We start from the raw sequence: 21,335 nt of genomic DNA, 5'->3' as shown, positions 1-21,335 counted from the left end.
CCTGCCTCTTCTTGTCTCTTGCGATGAACTAATCCTGTACATTGCCATGGGTTGCGGCGACCCTAGACAGCACCAGCTCTCGTTCAAGGCCACCAAGACACCTTGCCATGAAGATGGCGATGATCTGCCACGTGGAGACCCTCCTGGCCCCTCCTAATTTGAATCCTCACCACCTGATGGAGTAGCCGCCATCGTGGCGGAATTACGAACTGGCTTCAGAGCCATAAATTCAAGGTTTGATGCTTTGGTGGACCGACTTTATGAAATGCATAAGCATCATGAGTTGCGCATAGAAGCTACTGAACAAAGCATATCAGAACTGGAGGATGCCCAACCTGCCATCCTAAAGAGATTATAGAGCACCGAACAAATCCTTAAGGCAGTTGCTTTCAAGGCAGAGTATTTTAAGACGGGATTGCAACACAATTACATTTGCATAGCCGGAGTGGTTGAAATAATCCACCCAGGCCCCATGGCTGATTATGTGGAGCGCCTATTGACAGATCTCTTCAGCAGTGATGTCTTTTCCTCTACATTTGCAATCGAGCGTGCGCATAGGGTTTTGGCACTGAGATCTGCTCCTGGCACCCCACCATGTCTAATTTTAGCCCGGTTACTGAACTATCATGACCCAAGACACAGAGCTGCGGCTTGCTCAAGATGAGGGTTCCATTCAACATCAGGCCTTGTCACACTCTTTCTTTCCAGATTTCACACCCATGGTACAGGAACCTCGCCGCAAATTTAAAGACTTTAAGCCAACATTGCAAAAAGCAAATGTCCGATATGCGATGTTGTACCCTGCAAAATTACACGTCACCCTTAACAGCAAAAACCATACCTTTGAAGCACCTGCTGACGTGATTGACTGCTGGAAGCAACATAAGTCCAGCTCTCCCTCCTGGGACGGGCGGGGGCAGCCGCCCAGTCGCACTTTTTCTTCTGTTGACCGTGAATGTTGTTGGATTCATTGTCACATAACACAATTGCTTGCGCTGCAGGAAGTTGTTTATTTTTGTATTGCACCCTCTCTTCATTGAACTTTGACGTTTTGCTGGCTGTGCACAAGTGTATTTTTTATTACTTAACATTTTTACACCATGGCTGCAGCGGTCTCCATGAGCGTCGACTCCCCCAAGGAGATTTCTTAATGTTACTTAGGGATAATATGGGATTCATCGGATACTGGTTGGGTTACTATTTGACGTGGGTGGTGGGTGTGTGGAGTTTGGCTGTTATATGTTTCATGGTTTCTTATTGTGTTTTTCTTCCAGGAGACTGTTTGTATTATGGTTCCACTTGACATATACCTCCACAACGCGACATGTCCACTCTCATATTCTAGATCTAAAATGACAGCGACAGTTAAGGGTCTTCAGGGGTTGCAGCTGACATGTATGTCATGGAATGATAGGGGCCTTTCCAACCCCCATTAGGGAAGACAGGTACTATCGTCCTTTACAAGACATACCGTTGATCTGGGGTTCCTACAGCAGACCCACTATGCCCCTAACTCTACCAATTGATTTCCCTCTAACAGGGGTGAAAAACGTTTCTTCGCAAGCTACAGTACCTATTCCAGGGGAACATGCATACTCAGGCACACAAGGTCATCATAGACCCAGATGGTCGATATTTGCTAGCGGTTGGCACTTTCGGAGCAGAACATATACATATACTACTAGTAAACATCTATGCATTAAATACAGATATACCAGAATGCTTCACTAGTGTTGCTGCACATATTGCTAAACTCCATAATAATGGGGTGACTTCAACCTCACACTGAGCCCTTCACTTGATACAATGGGCCCGGGATAGATCAGCAAATTGTGCTCTATTCAGGCACTCAATATGCTATTACATTCATCAATCCTGAAAGATACGCTATGCACCTTGCATCTTTCTGACACAGGCTTTTAATTCTATTCAGCCCCTCACAGGACCTGGTCTCACATAGACCATTGGTACTAATCTCCCAATCTACTGATAGATGCCACCTCTGTGGAGCACCTCCTCTGCACCCTATCGGACCAATCACCTGTGCTACTGACACTCTCTATCCCCAATGTAGGGTGTTCATCTATTCCTTGGTAATTCTCGGCTGAGGAACTGCTTGATAGTGTTTTCCAGAATGATATCAGAGACACTATAGTTGAATATTTTCAATTAAATACAGGCTCTGTCGCCCAATATGGCACACTCTGGGAATCCTTTAAAGTCTATATAAGGGGCATATGCATTGCTAAGCAGGATGGAGTGCTGTGAGCCATCCGCTGTGATCTCAAGACCATAGAGGATGCGCTGCATGAGTTGGATGAGTGTGCTTCAACGGAAGATCCCCCCTCCACTACACCAAAGGCAAAGCTTCACGCTGAGTTCCAAGACCTTAGAGCTCACGAGGTCAATTATCTTGGCAAGTATGCATGAGCGAGAATATACGGTGAGGGCGAGAGGCCGGGCCGGACATTGGCCAGACTCCTCCGCCCTCTGCATCAGTCCTTTTTCATTACACAGCTACAACTGGATGATGGTGTAGTGCATACACGCAGTGCCAATATCGCCTCCACCCTCTTTACATACTATTCTTTTTTATACACCACACGCTCTCCCACCTCTGATGAAGCTCTCAATAATTATCTTGAAGAGGTGGCGATGGTATGGCTTGAGGACTATCAGCATAATCTTTTAGCATTGCCTATCACAGCAGAGGAACTGTTGCAGGCCATTACGATCTCAATGACAATTGCACTCCGGGCACTGATGGCCTAACCAGAATCTTTTACAAAAACAATTAATATCTAATAATTCCTAATTTGCTGGAGGTGTATGCTGAGTCTCTTCAAAAGGGACAACCACCCCCTTCAATGTGTGAGGCAGTCATAACTCTTCTCCTTAAACCGGGTAAACGCTCTAAACAATGCGCCTCATATCGACCTCAATCACTTGTAAATCAGGATTACACATTTTTGGCCAAAGTCCTGGTAATGCGCCTATTACTGCTAGTAGACCAAATGATTTCCTTGTTACAATCTGGTTATGTTCCAAATCGATACACATCTATCAACCAATGAACGCTGTCTTCGCAGCCATTAATCAAATAGATCCCAGCCTCCCTGCTGTGGCTATATTACTTGACAGAGAAAAGGCATTTGATTCATTAGAATGGTGTTTTCTATATGCTGCACTTCAAAAGAATATATGATGTTACAACGCAAACAATCACAAAGCATGCTTTTACAATGCGGTTTTTACATTTCAACTACCATTACATTGCATGAATTTACATCGCATACATTTAGAAACTACCATTACAACACATTCTATTACAATTCATACCATTACAACGCATACCATTGCAACACATAATACTTTTAGGGCAACAGTAGGGTAAGTGTTGGATAGTGTACGGGTAAATATTACTATTCCCATATACCCCAAAACCCATACCCACCTAAAACAAAAAAATCTCCATTTACTTACCTTAAAATGCGTTGTAATGGCATGTGTTGTAATGGCATGTGGGGTAAAGGCAGTTGCATTGTAACAGTTATGCTGTAAAAGCAGTGCAATGTAATGACTGCGTTGTAATTAATGTTTCCCCTTCAAAAACTGGGTATTCCTAAGGGCTTCTCTGATCTCATACACTTGCTCTACACGGACCCTGTGGCTAGGCTCCGGGTAAATGTCAAACTTACCGGATAATTCACCTTATTGCGAGGTACCAGACAAAGGTGTCCCTTATCACCATTACTGTTAATTATAGCCATGGACCCTCTTGTGCGCTACTTGCAAGAGCGCCATTTACAACGTGGGTTAAGATTTCATCATGGACCTCTGTTGCTCTCACTATGCAGATGACATTCTGATGATCTTTAGGGATCGCATTGTTAATCTCTCTCCTCTCCCCCACAAGATTGTGCAGTTTGGGGGGTTTTCTGGTTGGTAATTGTTAGAAATGGGGGTCTCTAGTTGGCAATGGTTTGCACCTTTGTCCAAATAGGGACCCTTGCTTCTAGTCAGGGATACACTCCTAAAAAAACCCCTGCTCATCCCCTTGGTAGCTTGGCATGAGCAGACAAGCTTATCTCAGAGGCAGTGTGTAAAGCATATGTGAACACATACAGTAATACAGTGAAAACACTACAAATGGACACCACAACAGATTGGAGAAATAAGTAAACTTTACAAGACTTAACACAAGACTAACCAACAAGAATCCACAATACAATATAAAAAATATGACTTTAAAATGGTAGAAATAGCTTAGTTAAATGCAGATGGTAAATGCGACCCTTTACTCTCAAAGTACCTTGGATGTGTCACGCAAAACAAACAAAAGGGTCGCAGGGAAGGCGATGCGTCAGTTCCTTGCTTCGGGGGAGGCGGCCCACCTGTTCCCTACTGCGGCGCAAAGTTCGAGAGCCGTTTAATCCAAGAACTGGGCCTGGTGCTCAGTAGGAAGGACCAAACTCTTTTTTGTTCTCCCAGACCAGATCTCCAACTTTAGGAAGCCACCCTGTGACTGGGATCAGCACCGCTGTGTCTTCGGACGAGTGCATCTCAGCTTTAGCAAGAGTGTCTCGAGTCTTTTGAAGATCCTGTAACATAGCACAATGGTTATATTATCTACGTCAAAAGTTGTGGCTGCCGCCACACGTCTAGGCCATTAAGGTCTGGCACAAACATTTTGATGCCAGAGAGCATTTTGTATGGGGTCCACCCATCCAGAGATCTTCTTAGGAGATTATTTAGTGCAGGTTGAGCCTCAGATGAGTCAGCCAACCCCTGACAGTACCTAAGACTGTAGCTGTCAAAGTTTGCTTTAAGTCACAGTTCATTGTTCACTATTGAACTTCCCTCAGGCCTGTATGGAGATGAAAATTGCAATAGTACTCCCAGTGACCTCATCGCATCCTTGTAAGCCTTAGAGGCGAAAGCAGGACCTTGGTCAGAATGGAAGGTACCACAAGCAAATGTTCCGATAAAGCCTTGCAAATCTCTAAAGACATTTCAAGCAGCAGCACTACATTGCAGCCAAACCCAAAGGAATCTAGTGCAAAAATCCACTGTAACCAAAATATATTTATAGGCAGAGTCTGACATCAAAAGACCACAATGATCAAGATAAATACATCCAAATGGCTGATTTGAAGTGTATAGCTGTGTGTGAGGTAGACGTGCAACTGTGGACGGTTTATTCTGTTGACAAATGTCACAAGAAAGAACATAATTATGAGTCTGTCTATAATGACCGCACCACCAACAATGCTGCTGCAAAAGAGACACTGTCGCTGAAACTCCAGCATGAGCAAATGCCATGCGTCAGGCACAGCGATTATCAAAGGGAGCCTGCAGTCCTTGTTGGAAATCAGCCGATCCCCAACGGATGGAATGGAAGCAAATGGAACTTGTTCCAGTGATAAACATAAGAATACTTAGAAGGGAGACCTTGTGGGAACGCCATCCCATCCCTTGTAGCAGCTATAGCTGCCAGAATCTCATTATAAATTTTAGTCATGGACCTTGTAACTGCTGCTATGGAACACGCGGCAACTGCAGATTTGGCTGCCTCATCAGCCAGAGAATTAGCAACAGCATGTGCTCCCACACACTGACGGCCAAGAATATGTATAACGTGTGAGTGGCAGGCTTTCATTAAGAGCTGCCACTCAAACCCCAAGTGTTTTATGCTTGATTGCGCTACCTTTAGAGTCCCGATAATCGTATTGAGACCAAAGGAAGAGATTGTCATTAAATGATTCTACACAATAGAAAGAATCGCAAACTATAAGAGTTAGTACATCTGGACCAGCAAATTCGAGAGCCAACACTAAAGCCCGCAGCACAGCCAACTGAGCCATGCAGTCAACAAGAGAGTGTGTGTGGGCTAAAGAAGACTTAAACTCACCCTCAACCATAGAGTCTGCCACAATAGCACAGGCGGCCAAGTAAGCATGTTTGGAACCAACGGGTGGCTACGCAAATCCGTCTGTATAAACTATACACTTGTATTGGTCAAGAGGAAGTAAAAACTGTGGTGCAGGATGAACTTGTTCATACTGTAAAAACTCCTGCATCTGCAAGCATGGGTCAAAGATAAAAGTGACATCAGCCGAATTCAAAGAATTCACCCACTGAATCCAACGCGGGTGCAATGCCTTAGAATTCAGCACGCTCACCTTTGTGATGCCTCTAAAGTAGGCACAGGCGATTCCAAAAGAATGCGTTTCCCAAGAGCAAGAGAGCATTCCTTCAGGATCGCCATCTGTACTGCAGTAAGAATTTTCTCAAAGGGAGAAAAACGCATTTCTGCCAATCTGTACAAATGCAATTTGTAGGCAATGGGACTGTATCGTCCTCATTGAATGTCAGGTAAGTGAAACCTACCATACCAGGTACAATCCATATGACTAAGTTAGTCTTGGTGTCATGAGTTAACAAGAAATTAGTTGCAAGCAGATCAGACTGCAGAGACCTGAGAGAATTTCTGTATGTACCGGAAGCCAGCAGGAAGATGAAAAAGAGGATTGTATAGCGGTTTGATACACTGAGCATAATCAGGAATGTAGGTCTTCCTGAAATTAAAAAAAAACACCAAAGATTGCAACTTCTTAATAGTGAAAGGAGGTTGCAATTGAGCACATTTCTCCAGAAAGTGAGAGGCTAAGCCTCTCCCTTTATTGTTGAGTTTGTAACCCAAAAAGAGAACTGCCAGGTAGGTGAAGTGAGACTTAGCAACGTTGATTTTGAATCCCAAGTCTGCAAGGACAATATGATGTGGTCAACAGGGCCCAGATGCAGTATTAATTCATCATCCATCAAATAAATGTCATTGACGTAAGAGAAAGCATCGGGATCAATGTTGTGTAAAAGCGACACAACACGGGCAGCAAACGCACCAGGACTATTCTTAGAGCCCATAGGCAATCGTTTAAATCGTTTCTTATTGCAGACCATGGTAAATGCAATCCAGTCTTGGCTTTAAGGAGCCAAATTGTGATTGTAAAATCCATTGGAAATATCTAAAGTGGTGTTATACTTTTTCGGACAATGTTATTTATTAACGCAGAGCTGTCGGTGTTCTGTACGGCAAGCGTACAAACATGACTGTTCAAATTTCTGTCATTTAAAACTATGCGATACGAACCGTCAGGTTTCGATATCAGAAAAAGATGATTACTCATTGATGAAACACAGTGTTCAATTACACCCTGATATTCCAACTGGGCCAAAATGTCACTAATGGACGTTTTCACCTCCAGTTTGATCAGATATTGTGCCTGTGGCTGTGGCATTCAGCGCAAAGGGATCTCATGAACCGGTGAATCTCTATCCCATCCCATCTGATTACAATTTACGGCCGGCACAAGAGCTAAAGCCCATTCAATGTGTAATCCAGTTTAGCCTCTTCAGAGACATAACGCGAAAAGCTCAGAAACCAAACTGCCTCAACCAACAAAATATCATATGACGATGTAAGGTTATCCCAAAAGATACCGTTAATTGTACTTGTATATCACCTCAATTTGGAGGACTATCTTATATAGTCTATCAGGGGGTGCAACTCTTGTATAAGCTGTTTCCACTGTAATGAATGTGTCAGTTGCTCTTGCCTCCAGACAAGGACGGGGTACCTCCTGTACTATTGCAACTTCCGCTGCACTGTCGAGGAGTGTCACAGCCTTCTCCAATCGAGAAGCAGAGCTCTCACTGTCTGAGGCATACTTTGCTGTCAAAGTGGCAACTTTCTTTTTTTGAAACAGGGCACAATATGTCAGTTGTCCCTCCGGTTTGGCTTTTGCGTCAAACTGATATAATGGATCACAACATTGTTGCGTGATCATGACTTGTCTACAATCTTGTCACTCCCCTCAACCAAGCTGGTGATCCAACAAGTCCTACAAGGAATGAAAAGAGGGAGGATCAGGAACCTGAAACCTCTGTGCTGTCTTAATCTTAGAGCAGTCATGTTAATCATGCCTACGCTCAGAAGTATCAGATGTTGTTAAACCAGCACGCAAACCTTGCTTCTACTGTTGTTTTTGTTGTTGTTTTTTATTATTGTTCCAATTCATTTTAGGAAAGAATGGATGCTCCTCCTTTTCAGGAGGGGTTTATTTTGCGGTTGAGTAAAAGATATAGTGCCCGATGTAGGTCATTAGTATTTACCAATTCGTAAATACCGAATTTTACCAATTCAGTATTTATAAATCGGTAAATGCTATGTAGGTATTTTTACCGAATCAATTACCGAATCAGGAATATTCGGTAATTACCGTATCGGTATTTACCGATTCGATAATTGCCATTGATTCCTATGGGCCTTAATGCCCATAGGAACCTATGGAAATTACCGAATCGGTAAATACCGATTCGGTAAAATTACCGAATTGACAAGGGGGAAAGGGTGTCACTTTTACACCCTGTTGCTCCCCTGATTCAGGCTTGTGTGCCATGTGACACACAGACATGCCCTTAGGGCATGTCTGTGTGCCACATGGCACAGGTGTACGTGCACAGATGTGCATGTAAACAGGAATTCGTTATTTACCATGCAATAGTATTACATGGTAAATAACTAATTCTTAGGGGCCTGTGGCACTGTTTGTAGTGCCACCTACATATAGATTTACTGATGTAAATTTACCGATTCGGTACATTTACCGATTCTGTAAAATTTAGGCCCCCTACATCTTAATCACCAAATACCAGTCGAAAACGGCCGAAATCGGCCGTTACCGACCGGTATTTGGTGACCTAAATCTGGCCCTTAATCCCCAAAATATTACGCCCTAATGATTTACACACTTTAGCTATATTCTTAGGCAATTTGCTTTGTTTACCCACTTTTATCCACTGCCTCAAGGCGCTGACTCGACTGCAAACTAACTACTTCCCCTTTGAAGGTAGCCAGTATCATATCAGAGACTATAGGGAATACCCCAACCAGTCTCATACCCAGCTCCAGGGTGGCCTCTGCCCCGTGTTCATCCTGAACTTTCTTAACAACTGTCGCAAGCACAGCCATGGAGGGGGTGCCAAAGCATTGTGAATACACTGCTGTGAACACCTTCCCCTAAGCGGTGCAGTCTGCTAAATTGGGAATAAGACCCTTTGGTAAGCTCATCTAAGTATCCTGTGTTTATCCACAGGAGTAGTATTTGAAAATACAGCTTCGAGTTCCTCAAATTTCTCTGCTAATCAGAATAGTAAATCATCCCTATTTTGAGGACGTTTGCCAATCACCGAATAATTCATGATCGGGCTGCTTACCAAGCCACCATGTCCTGGTTGCTGTGGAGGGGCTCCAGCCGGAGCCGCTTGAGCAGTGCAAGACATATATTGTATCATACTTCTGTGTATTTGGACCAAAGATTCATGCAATTGATGCAGGTCTGCATGTGTAACACCTCAAAAATGTGGGCGTGTTGTCAATACCACCAAAACAGGCCAGGTGGCTACGTCGACCGGACCATTGTAATAGGGTGAGGTTGGGTGCCATTAAACCAGAAGGTGTGCTCTCAAGCTGACAACAGAACTTCAAGTAACCGATAAGGTGGATAATCCCAGGGAACCGTGGCATGCTCATATTCATGAAAGAAATTATCATTCCCCTCCACCGCCGCAAACTTAACCCAAGAAGAGTAAAAAAAACAAAGCAAAAAGCTGCATCGCTTCAACCACAAAGATAATGTTTGCTCCTGCAACCGGGACTCCATGTTGAGTCAAATGAGCAGTTATTGGTGCGCGATTAAGAGTAGGAATAGCAATAGCCAATATCGAAAGAGAAAGGAAAACAGTAACAAAGCACTGGGTATTAAAGAAGAAAAAACAAAACCCTTTATCATCCAAGCTTGAAAAACCTATAATCTCTAGGAGGTAAAGCCCTTGCATCAAAGCCGTCTCCGGTAAATGGTCATATGGTATTGTGGACAAGCACAAGCGCTACTCAGCGGTCTCACGAAAAAGTACCAGACCAAATGTTGGTGGCGCCATGTTGCAGGGATTTTGCACATAAACAGAACTATGCGCAGGATTATGGGACCTCAGTGTATAGGGGCTAAGCCTTCCTACCACCTTAGTGCCCACGAGCCCAGGACCGACTAGCTATAGTGTCTCACTCGCTCTTCTACTCACAAATGGAGAAACCAATGAATAGACACCCCAGAACACAACACTCCCGGATCTCTCAGGAATCGCGTAAAAGACACACCTTTTTGCCCACACTCTCATACTTGTCCACAATAATATCTAACAGAGACACGAAGATAGTTTAAAATATTTATTTTAACTGACGTGCTCTAAAATGCAGTATGCGTGCCACAACAAGCATAAAGATAACACCAATATCGTTAGCATTGTAGTTAGGCCATATATCATGAAGGGAGACATCATCATACAAAGCCTTTGGAGAAAGGACTACAGAGCCTATGCTCCTTCCCCTTCATAAGAAGCAGTATTATTACATAACAGACGATCTCTGGGCTTTGTTAGCAGACCCCATACCTCAGGCCATAAATCGTATTTCTACATCATAGATGTGTGATGCTCTTCTCCCTGGAAAAGGCCCTCTCCAAGTGTGTTTTACCTAAGCATGCATCCCCCTAATATCAAAGTATAAGACTCCAGCATAAACAGCTGCATTGGTATGTTTTGTCTAGGTGCTAGGGCCTGGCCAGAACAGAATAATGAGGGGCAGTATTTATTGATCTTGCTCACAATGTTCAGACTAAAATCAAGGAACAGGCCGAGAACAAGCACAGCAGAGAGTTCTCATGTGAAAGGCATAAACAGAGGCTTGCAACAATAAAGACGTGTAATGACTTGCGGCAAAGCAGCATCATGGCTACCGGGCTCATGCTAACTTAAAAATGTCGACAATGTTCCTAGCGACCACGTGACAGAATCAGTTTTGACATTCATCTCACCCCTAGAGACCTGACACATAGTCCTGACTGGAATTTACAACCTCACTGTCCACAAGGGGTATCAGCATACAGCGACTTAACGATCTGAGTGGGGATTTAAAAAGTTAACAGAAAAACGGATGGCCTCAACACAGCGTTTTTGGAATGTTGAATAGGGCTGATTTGATCTGCTCTCATTCAATATCATGTCCTGTCTAAACCGCAATGCAAAGTGCTGCAAGATTTAAATTTAATGATCTTGAGCAGAGAGTAAGAGAGCTACTTGCTAAACACCATCATGGGAACCTGGCCAATTGGAGTGGACCTGAACTGGCATGAAGGGAGGAGACCGTGAGGGCAATAATAAACCTCAACAAACCGGCAATAACCTGGTGACATTAATTAAGCTGTAAATAATGGATGAGGAAGCCTCACCCGCAATTTCTTTGGCCTTCTTCTTCATAGACAACCACATCCCACACTGATAACATGATACTCTTAGTGTACAATCAACCTTGCTAAGAGGGAGTTCTTGATAAGAAATTCTGGGTAAGGGCGGGATCCCGGTTACGATATAAAAATACCTCATGATAAACCCAAATAAAGTTCCTTTATTGGTGGGCACCATGGGTTGCAGGGATAAAGTTACTGCCTGGAAGCTATCGACCTCTTGATTCACAGAAAGAATGTGGAAAGCAGGCGAGGCGTGGCGTGGCTGAGGATGAGCGTTAGCCCCCCCACGGAGGGCCGGCACAGTGCGTGGAATGCCTCTTCATCCCTTGGAGGATGCCGTGACGCACTCAAACAACAGCAGCAGCTTCAGCTTCAGCGGGCTCGGAAAATCGCTCCAGGGCCGTTCGGGAGACCACCACCAGGAGCTCGTCCCCGCAACAGGCAGGCACCATTGTGGCAGCAATCAAGTGGCAAGCAGTAAGTGGGAAGCTGCAGCCGCAGCGAGTGTAAAAGACCTGATAAAGACCAGTGCCTGGCGTGCCTCCTGCTTTCCCTGCTTGCCCCCCCAAACTTGGCCTTGAGCTGCTCCTTAGCTACGCTGCTGGAAAGAGAAGAAAAAGAAAAAAACTAAATCCATGCCTTTGGGAGAGATTATACAACCGTGCCTTCCCCTGAAGGCTTCATTCTAGCAAAAATAACCACTTAAAGACCCTATTTGTACAATCATCTTCAAGCAAACTCAGCCTGACGCGCAGATACACAAACGTTTAGTGCGCAGTGTCCCGGCTCAGACTTAGCGACCTGTTTGAATAACCCAGTGGCTGGTAAGCGCTATAGTCCGTAAAGAGTGTGAGCCCGAATAAACTTGATAAAATCCAGAAATGCGGTCTGGGAAAATAAGAGGAGGTGACAAAAAAGACAAACACTTGCAAGCCCCAGCCAAAAAACGGAAAAGATGAGGAGCCTTGATCGATATCATAGCCCAAATGCATAACCCTTCTGGTATGTCCTTTGTAAATCCTGGCACACGAAACATAGAGGGTATAGAAGCAATAGAAGTAGCAGAAGTACAGCACAAGCGCCGACCAATAACAGATGTATCATCTACCAATGCAAACATCTTGGAAACTACAAAAAAAAACTCCTGCTGAGGCCGCCCCACCCACATCGCAGGTCACACCCTCGACCCTATCTTCACCTCCAGCAATCATGTCTCCTTCAGCCACACTACGGCTCTCCTCTGGACTGACCACAGCTGCGTTGACTTTACCTACAACAAGCCCAAACCCAACAACCACCCCCTACCAACTCTGCAAAGAAACTGGAACAAAATCACCATCGACCAGATCTCCTCATCGCTTCTTCTAAACCCCCCAGCCCACTCCTCAAACCCCGACCAAGCCACCACCAACCTCACCCTATGGTTATCCAACAGCGCCGACATCCTAGCACCACTGAAAAAACGACAAAGCAAACTTGGCAGCAAGAAGGCCTCATGGTTCAACGATGATCTTAAGAAATCCAAGAAACTCTGCCGCTCCCTTGAGAAGGCCTGGAAAAAAGACCCAACCACCAGCACCAAGGACGCCTTCAAAAACGCCACCCGCATACACCACCAACTGATCCGAAAGGCCAAGAAAACCGCCTTCAAGGACTGACTAGATAACAACGCCCACAACAGCAAGGAACTTTTCAACATCGTCAAGGAATTTACCAATCCCTCGGCCAACTCTAACGACATCACCCCCTCTCAAGCCCTCTGCGACTCCCTAGCTTCATTCTTCCACAACAAAATTGCAGACATCCACAACAACTTCGACAACCAACCCGGAGACCAACCCACCCAACCATCTTCTGGACCTTCACCCCCCTCGAACATCCTTAATGACTGGAACCCAATCTCCACTGAGGACACCATCCGCCTGATGAACTCCATCCACTCAGGATCCCCCACAGACCAATGCCCTCACCACATCTTCAACAAAGCAGACTCCATCATAGCACCGCACCTCCGAGACGTCATCAACTGCTCCTTCAACTCCGCCACCTTCCCGGAAAGCTGGAAACACGCTGAACTCAGCGCCCTTTTGAAAAAACCCAAAGCGGACCCCACCGAACTCAAAAATTACCGCCCCATCTCGCTCCTTCCATTCCCGGCCAAAGTCATCGAAAAAGCTGTCAACAACCAGCTTGCCGCCTTCCTCGAAGCCAACAAATCCCTCGACTCCTCACAGTCCGGCTTCCGAGCAAAACACAGCACAGAGACCGCCCTCATCGCAGCAACAGACGACATTCGAACTCTACTGGACAATGGAGACACAGTCGCCCTCATCCTCCTCGACCTCTCCGCAGCCTTCGACACAGTCTGCCATAGCACCCTTCTACAGCGCCTCAGAAACATCAGAATCCAAGGAAAAGCACTAGAATGGATCACCTCGTTCCTCACCGGAAGAACCCAGAGAGTCCGCCTTCCACCATTCAAGTCAGAGGCCACTGAAGTCATCTGCGGCGTACCACAAGGATCTTCACTCAGCCCCACCCTCTTCAACGTGTACATGAGCCCCCTCGCGGTCATCGCACGCCAACACAACCTCAACATCATCTCCTACGCGGATGACACTCAACTGATCCTATCACTCACCAATGACCCTAGCACCACCAAAACTAACCTACACGAAGGAATGAAAGAAGTAGCCGAATGGATGAAACACAGCCGTCTGAAACTGAACTCAGATAAAACAGAAGTCCTCATCTTAGGTACCTCCCCCTCCGCATGGGACGACTCTTGGTGGCCAGAAGACCTTGGAAAAGCACCCATCCCGACAGACCACGCACGGAACCTGGGCGTCATCCTGGATTCCTCACTGTCAATGAACAGACAAGTCAACGCCGTCTCCTCATCCTGCTTCAACATTCTTCGCATGCTCAAAAAAACATTTCTTTGGATCCCCACCGAAACTAGGAAAACGGTCACCCACGCTCTGGTCACGAGCCGACTGGACTATGGAAACACCTTCTACGCCGGTACTACCGCTAAACTCCAGAAAAAACTCCAACGAATCCAAAACGCCTCAGCCAGGCTCATATTAAACATCCCGCGTAAAGAACATATCTCTGGTCACCTGATAAACCTCCACTGGCTTCCCGTCAATAAGAGGATCACTTTCCGGCTCCTAACCCACGCACACAAAGCACTCTACGAAATCGGACCAGAATGCCTCAACACACGACTGTCCTTCTACACCCCCTCCCGCCAGCTACGATCATCCAACCAAGCCCTTGCCACTGTACCTCGCATCAACAAAACCACCATGGGAGGTAGATCCTTCTCCTACCTGGAAGCTAAAACCTGGAACTCACTTCCCACTTACCTTCGCCTTACCCAGAACCACCTAGCATTCAGAAAGCAACTTAAAACGTGGATATTCGACAAGTAATTCCCCACCCCCCCTCAAGCGCCTTGAGACCCTCTGGGTATGTAGTGCGCTATACAAATTCTCTGACTTGACTTGACTTGACTACGGCCCTCAATAGGTACAACTCCTGCCCGAATAGCAGCAAACAGGCACTGATAACGGACTTCTTAAAGGTTGCTATTAAAACAACGGAGGAAAACCGGAGTGGTCATGTAAGGAAAGATACAAACCCTATTAATTTAATCAACAATGATAAAGTCTTCCAAAATAAATTACACCAATACGTCCTCACCAGGGGACAGAAGTACAACTAATAGTGAGGTTGAATGGAAAGAAAATAAAGACCTCTGGTAAACTGGATTGGGTATTATGGGCAATTAAAATCTAGAAATTCAAAGACCCCAACTACTAACTCCTAAAACATTCTGCCCTCATAAGATCCATCAAAGGAAAAATTCCCAGGTTACTGAGGTATTACTCCATCACCATTCATCTTACCCGAATTTGCCTTACCAGTCCTAACAACAACAATCTCCACCTGGACACAGCGGTCATAATGGCTACAGTGCTCAAGATTATCAAATTAAAAGTAACCCAGTACATCAGTACAATACAACTACTTTGAGTCCCTTGGGCATGCTAGACCAATAGCAGGGGGCCCACCCCCCACCTGTCAGTGGATAGCCAATTCAAACTTCGACATCCAAGTCCACCCTGATTCACCCTTCCACATGTCGGAAATAGCAGAGCATTTTTGTCAGGATAAACCAAATGATGCACCGACATGCCAATTAAATCGTTCAGGATCAGTCTCCCAGATACCACCTATTCAAACAAGGCATCACTCAACAGGTTCTCAGGTTGTTTGAGCAAGCCATGCCCAGGGCAACCGTCCCACCAGGACCACCGTGCCAGCTCATCTTTATCAACGTCTCCAGTCTGGCCCCACCTGCTAAGCACAATGGACACAATCGGCAAAGCAAGGATCCTCCATGCAGACAAACTGGACACTCAAGTAGACCTCTTAAATATTCTTGCAATTCATGTTCAGGGGGTCGAACAAACGCTCCATAGCTTTAATGAGTTGATCCTGAAGGTGCAGTGAGATTAGGAAACAGCTTTTCAAATGTGCCACTGTCACTGCACCCGAATATTCAATAAACTAGCCTCTGTTCCAACCATACTTACTGAACTATTGGGTACAACAAGGGAAGTTTCAACCTAGCCTGCAACAGCAATAGAGAAAGAAAAAGCAACAACAATAGAGAAAGAAAATGCAGCCTCAAAGGATATCAATTCGGAATGTCCTAATTCCTTAGTGGGGAAAAAAAGTAGCGAAACAGAGTCAACCTCTGCATTAATTAAACTTACTAAGTTAACAACATCTACACTCAACCCATCAAGTGTTCCCGATAACTTAGGCTCCCTGGATCTTTCATCCCAAGATCAATGCAACCAGTCTTCCGAAAGACACCTAAAAGTACCTAAGCTTTTATCAAAGCGGGAGAGAAAACGATTGAGGAAGTCCAGAAAGCCCAAACAAACAAGCCAGGTACAAGACTTATCCCTGGCAAAATCAGTTCAAAACGGAATCCATCAAGAAGACAACATAACCCAAAACAGCATGGAAGCAGTAATCCTTAAGGAGCGACCAACCTCATTCCCTTATCCGCCCGTCATACCCAATACTTCCAACCACAATACAAGGGAGCAACCCCCGCTAGAAAAAATATACAGTTTATTCAAACCCGTACCTGGGAAGGAAAAACATATTTCAAAAACTCAGGCTACAAAATTATCAGCGAGGAGCTCCAAGTTGGCAATAAGGAAAACAAACCAGGGTGTGCCTACCTCGGTTGAGGAAATTGGCACAGACGTAAGCCGAGTTCTGGAAATAAACAGGTGAGGCAAAATTCACCCACAAAAAACACTCCGGAATGTCGAGATTCACCCCAGATCTTCCGAGAGTCCATGGCAGTGAAAAAATAAATGGAAAGGACCTCAGACAATGAATCGCAGCACGCTCCCCCAGTTAACAACAAATTGGTCTTCAATCCACAATATGTTTCAAGGGGAACGCATGACATTCTTAATAGAAGTCTTTTGCTTAAATTATTTAAAGCTCTTCCACCTCTAAGCCACATAAATACCAATGACATTGAAAGTATTGAGTTTAATCAAAACCCGAGTTTCATCGGTCAAGAATTTACAACAGCCACATTCATCAACAATATGCTCATTTAACAGATTTGGCAGCAGAAGGACTTGTTTGCCAAGTATGGAATTGAGTTAAAAAATATAATCTCCCCTCGTTACCCTAGTCCAATACAACCACCTCCTTATATTGCAAGTCTTTTAAAAGGTGTAAAAGGCCTGGATCATTAAAGCCAAATAGGGGATAAAGAGTACCCGGCCAGGAAAATTACCATCACTTTTGATCAACCTGAAGCTAGTAAGTTTTCGGGTCCTCGGGACTCGAACACAGAAGGCACACCCTTGGTAATGGCATGAACAACCTCACCAATAGTTCCACACGCACATCAAGGTTGTAACATCTGTTCCTGGAACGTGCACGGCTTTCACTCAAAATTAGAAGACCCCGATTTCACACAATACAACATTCTCCTTTTTCAAGAATCCTGGAAGATAACTCCATCCCCAATAACTGGTTTCAAAGAATCCTTGAACCCGGCTAAGAGAGCCACAAAATACGGCAGGGCAAAAGGGGGTCTCTATACCTTTATTTCAACATAAAACCAAATGCACGCTTCTATCATAGATTTAGATTGTACTTGGATGCTGTGCTTCAAAATAGACGTCTCGGTGTACCATACCCTGCTCATACTTAACATCTATATTAACCCCGCATCCAATCAAAAGAGCTTAAGAACTGAACAAATAATCACCTTGTTAACAACATTAAAACTTGCCTATCCAGATGCTAACACCATCCTGTCGGGCAACCTTAACATTACTCTACAATATGCCAGACGTAAGGGTAAAACAGAGGCTACACCAGCCCTTAATCAACAGGACACATCTAGTAGGAAATGTGCAGCCCGCTTGAAAAATCTTTCAATGTGTGTACTCAACGGTCATGGCTCAACCAATCGGCTCGCAGCATACATCAAGGTTACTCAAAAAACACGCTCTATCTTTGATTACGACCTTCTCCCGTACATTGCAAACTTCCAAATAAAAGACAGGGCAGAGAGTGACCATCAACCGTAATCCGTTACTCTATTAAAATCCTTCGCAACCTCAGAGAAAGCAAAGGCGCTATAATCTTTAACACAATGTTATAACTTAAAACGCCTCCGCTGGAATAAGGATAACATCGAGGACATCACAAGTACCTACACCAGTCTTTTGGAAAGATCCAACTCTGAAACACTGACCATAAACTCTTGGGAGTCTTTTACTTATGAAATTAACAAGAAATTCTCTAAGCACACCCACGCCCACAAAGCAGAAAGCCTATAAGGGGCAGCCTGGTTCACCAATAGCCTGAGGAAACAAAAACAACAACTAAATAAGTACCTCAGACAACTACCATCTCCGGGACCAGATTGCCACCACAAACTCCTGCTCTTAATTTCAAAGACAAGAAAAAAGTTTAAAAAGGACATAAAATTTACCATAAAAGAGTACCGAGAACACATTTGGGCGAAACTTCTTTATGCTTGTAAATTAGGGTACTCCAAGCTTTTTGGAAAAAAATCAACCAACTAACCAATGGCCGGAAAAAACATCATAATTTGGATATATTGGAAGCCACATGGACAGCACATGTCGAACTCTTATATTTGGCACCAAATAGCGGATTATTAACAGGGAAGGAGGCTGGAGGTTGAGGTAAAGTCAACGACATCATGAACCATGAATCCCCCGAGGATTTTGTGTTGTTTACAGTAATTCAAGTTCTAAAAATTATAAAAATGCAAAATATGAGGGGGCCCCAGGTCCAAACGGACTACCAAATGCCCTGTTTTGGCATGACCCCCCATTCTGGTCTCAAGTCCTGACTCCTCTTTTTTCCAAAGCTAAAGCGGACAGTCTGATCCCTGAGTCCTGGGGAGGAAGCATCCTTGATCCAATCTACAAATTGGGTTCCCACTTGGATCCCTATAACTACAGGTTGATTGCGCTGATAGATGTGGAGGTGAAAATTTACGCATCTAATCTCCTGGTAGAGTAAGAGGCTTGGGTCAGTCGAACAAACCTAATACGACATATGCAAACTGCAATCCGGGCTGGGATGGGTACCCGTACGAATACCTCTGCAGTCACCCTTCTAGCCAACCAAGCCTTTGCAAAATCAAGGCCTTTGTACACCTGTTTGGTAGACCTCAAAGAGGCTTTTGATAAAGTTCCAAGAGCTACTCTATGGGCAAAAATGCAAGCCGGGGGGTCCCGCCCAGAATCCTGGACACCATTATCAATCTGTACTCTCATACCTGGGTCCAAATCAAGAAAGGAGATGGGTCAGAATAACTGGTAAGATTCCAATATTAAATGGCCTAAAACAAGGTCGCGTTTTAGCGCCTTTGCTGTTAAACATTTACCTCTCCGATCTCGACCAGTGCCTCCAGTCAATTCCAGCTGACCCACCAAAATTGGGCAATTACTGACACTGTGCCTCGAATATGCAGATGACATTGTGTTGTTAGCACAAACTCCTGTTGGCCTGCAGAAATTGATCACGGGACTAGGAGCCTATACCACCTTGAACCAACTCACGAATAATCATCAAAAGACAACAGTTATGTGTTTTTCTAATAAATATGAGTTCTCCTGGAAACTTTTCCTGGAAACTGAGCGAACAATCGTTGGCCCGGGTAGCTTCCTATAAATATCTAGGCTTCCTGCTAAATTTCTCTACCGGTCGTCTGCTAAAAGTAATCGCCACAAAATTTCTACCTTCCATCTCGTATGACTCAGAAATCCTGAATACTAAAGCTGCTACAACATTAAATACAGCAAAACAAAAAAAACGGGTACGCTCAGACATGAGTCCTGTGCTCTCCATGCCACTGGAATCAAGCTATCCTGGCTGATGAGGGCTGAAAGCCCGAAACCGGTCCTAGGATGCTTGTTTCCAGTCCAGGGAGGACCTGGCTTGGCAGTTCGGGCTTGACTTTTCCGATGGGGCAAAGGGTCAAGACTGATTTGCATATGACTGGGTTAAAACTGGAGAGGCATGGTGAGCAAAAAAACGATAGATTTAGGCCTAGATCTCTGTACTGGGGTGAATGCATGACATTGTTCTGCATTCTGTCCATCAACTGTTGTTTTTGCATTTGTCACCTCAAGTGGGACGGGAATGCTCAGACGTGTGTCCTGTGCTCTCCATGCCACTGGAATCAAGCTATCATGGCTGATGAGGGCTGAAAGCTCGAAACCGGTCCTAGGATGCTCGTTTCCAGTCCAGGGAGGACCTGGCTTGGCAGTTCGGGCTAGGCTGTTCCCATGGGGCACAGGGTCAAGACTGATTTGCATATGGCTGGCTTGAAACAGGAATGGCATGGGAGGAAAATAAAACAATGGATTTAGGGCCAGATCTCTGTACTGGGGTGAATGTATGACATTGTTCTGCATTCTGTCCATCAACTGTTGTTTTTGTATTTGTCACCCGAGTCGGACGGGTATGATCAGACGTGAGTCCCGTGCTCTCCATGCCACTGGAATCAAGCTATCCGGGCTGATGAGTGCTGAAAGCTCGAAACCGGTCCTAGGATGCTTGTTTCCAGTCCAGGGTAGGTCCTGGCTTGGCAGTTTGGGCTGAACTGTTCCCATGGGGCACAGGGTCAAGCCTGATTTGCATATGGCTGGGTTCAAACTGGAATAGCATGGTGAGCAAAAAACAATGGATTTAGGCCCAGATCTCTGTATCAGGGTGAATGTATGACATTGTTCTGCATTCTGTCCTTCAACTGTTGTTTTTGCATTCATCACCCTGAGTGGGACGGGTATCTTCAGAGGTGAGTCCTGTGCTCTCCATGCCACTGGAATCAAGCTATCCTGGCTGATGAGGGCTTAAAGCTCAAAACCGGTCCTAGGATGCCTGTTTCCAGTGCAGGGAAGACCTGGTTTGGCAGTTTGGGCTGGACTGTTCTGATGGGGCACAGGGTCAAGACTGATTTGTATATGGATGGGTTCAAACTGGAATTTCATGCTGAGCAAACAAAAAACGATGGATTTAGGCCCAGATCTCTGTACTGGGGTGAATGTATGACATTGTTCTGCATTCTGTCCATCAACTGTTGTTTTTGTATTTGTCACCCCGAGTGGGACGGGTATGCTCAGACGTGAGTCCCGTGCTCTCCATGCCACTGGAATCAAGCTATCCTGGCTGATGAGGTCTGAAAGCTCAAAACCGGTCCTACGATCCTTTTTTCCAGTCCAGGGAGGACATGGCTTGGCAGTTCGGGCTGGACTGTTCCCATGGGGCTCAGGGTCAAGACTGATTTGCCTATGGCTGGGTACAAACTGGAATGGCATGGTGAGCAAAGAAACAATGGATTTATGCACAGATCTCTGTACTGGGATGAATGTA

This window comes from Lissotriton vulgaris, chromosome 6, assembly GCF_964263255.1.
Source record: "Lissotriton vulgaris chromosome 6, aLisVul1.2, whole genome shotgun sequence".
Lineage (NCBI taxonomy): Eukaryota > Metazoa > Chordata > Amphibia > Caudata > Salamandridae > Lissotriton > Lissotriton vulgaris.
Note: the sequence above shows the minus strand (reverse complement) of the source record.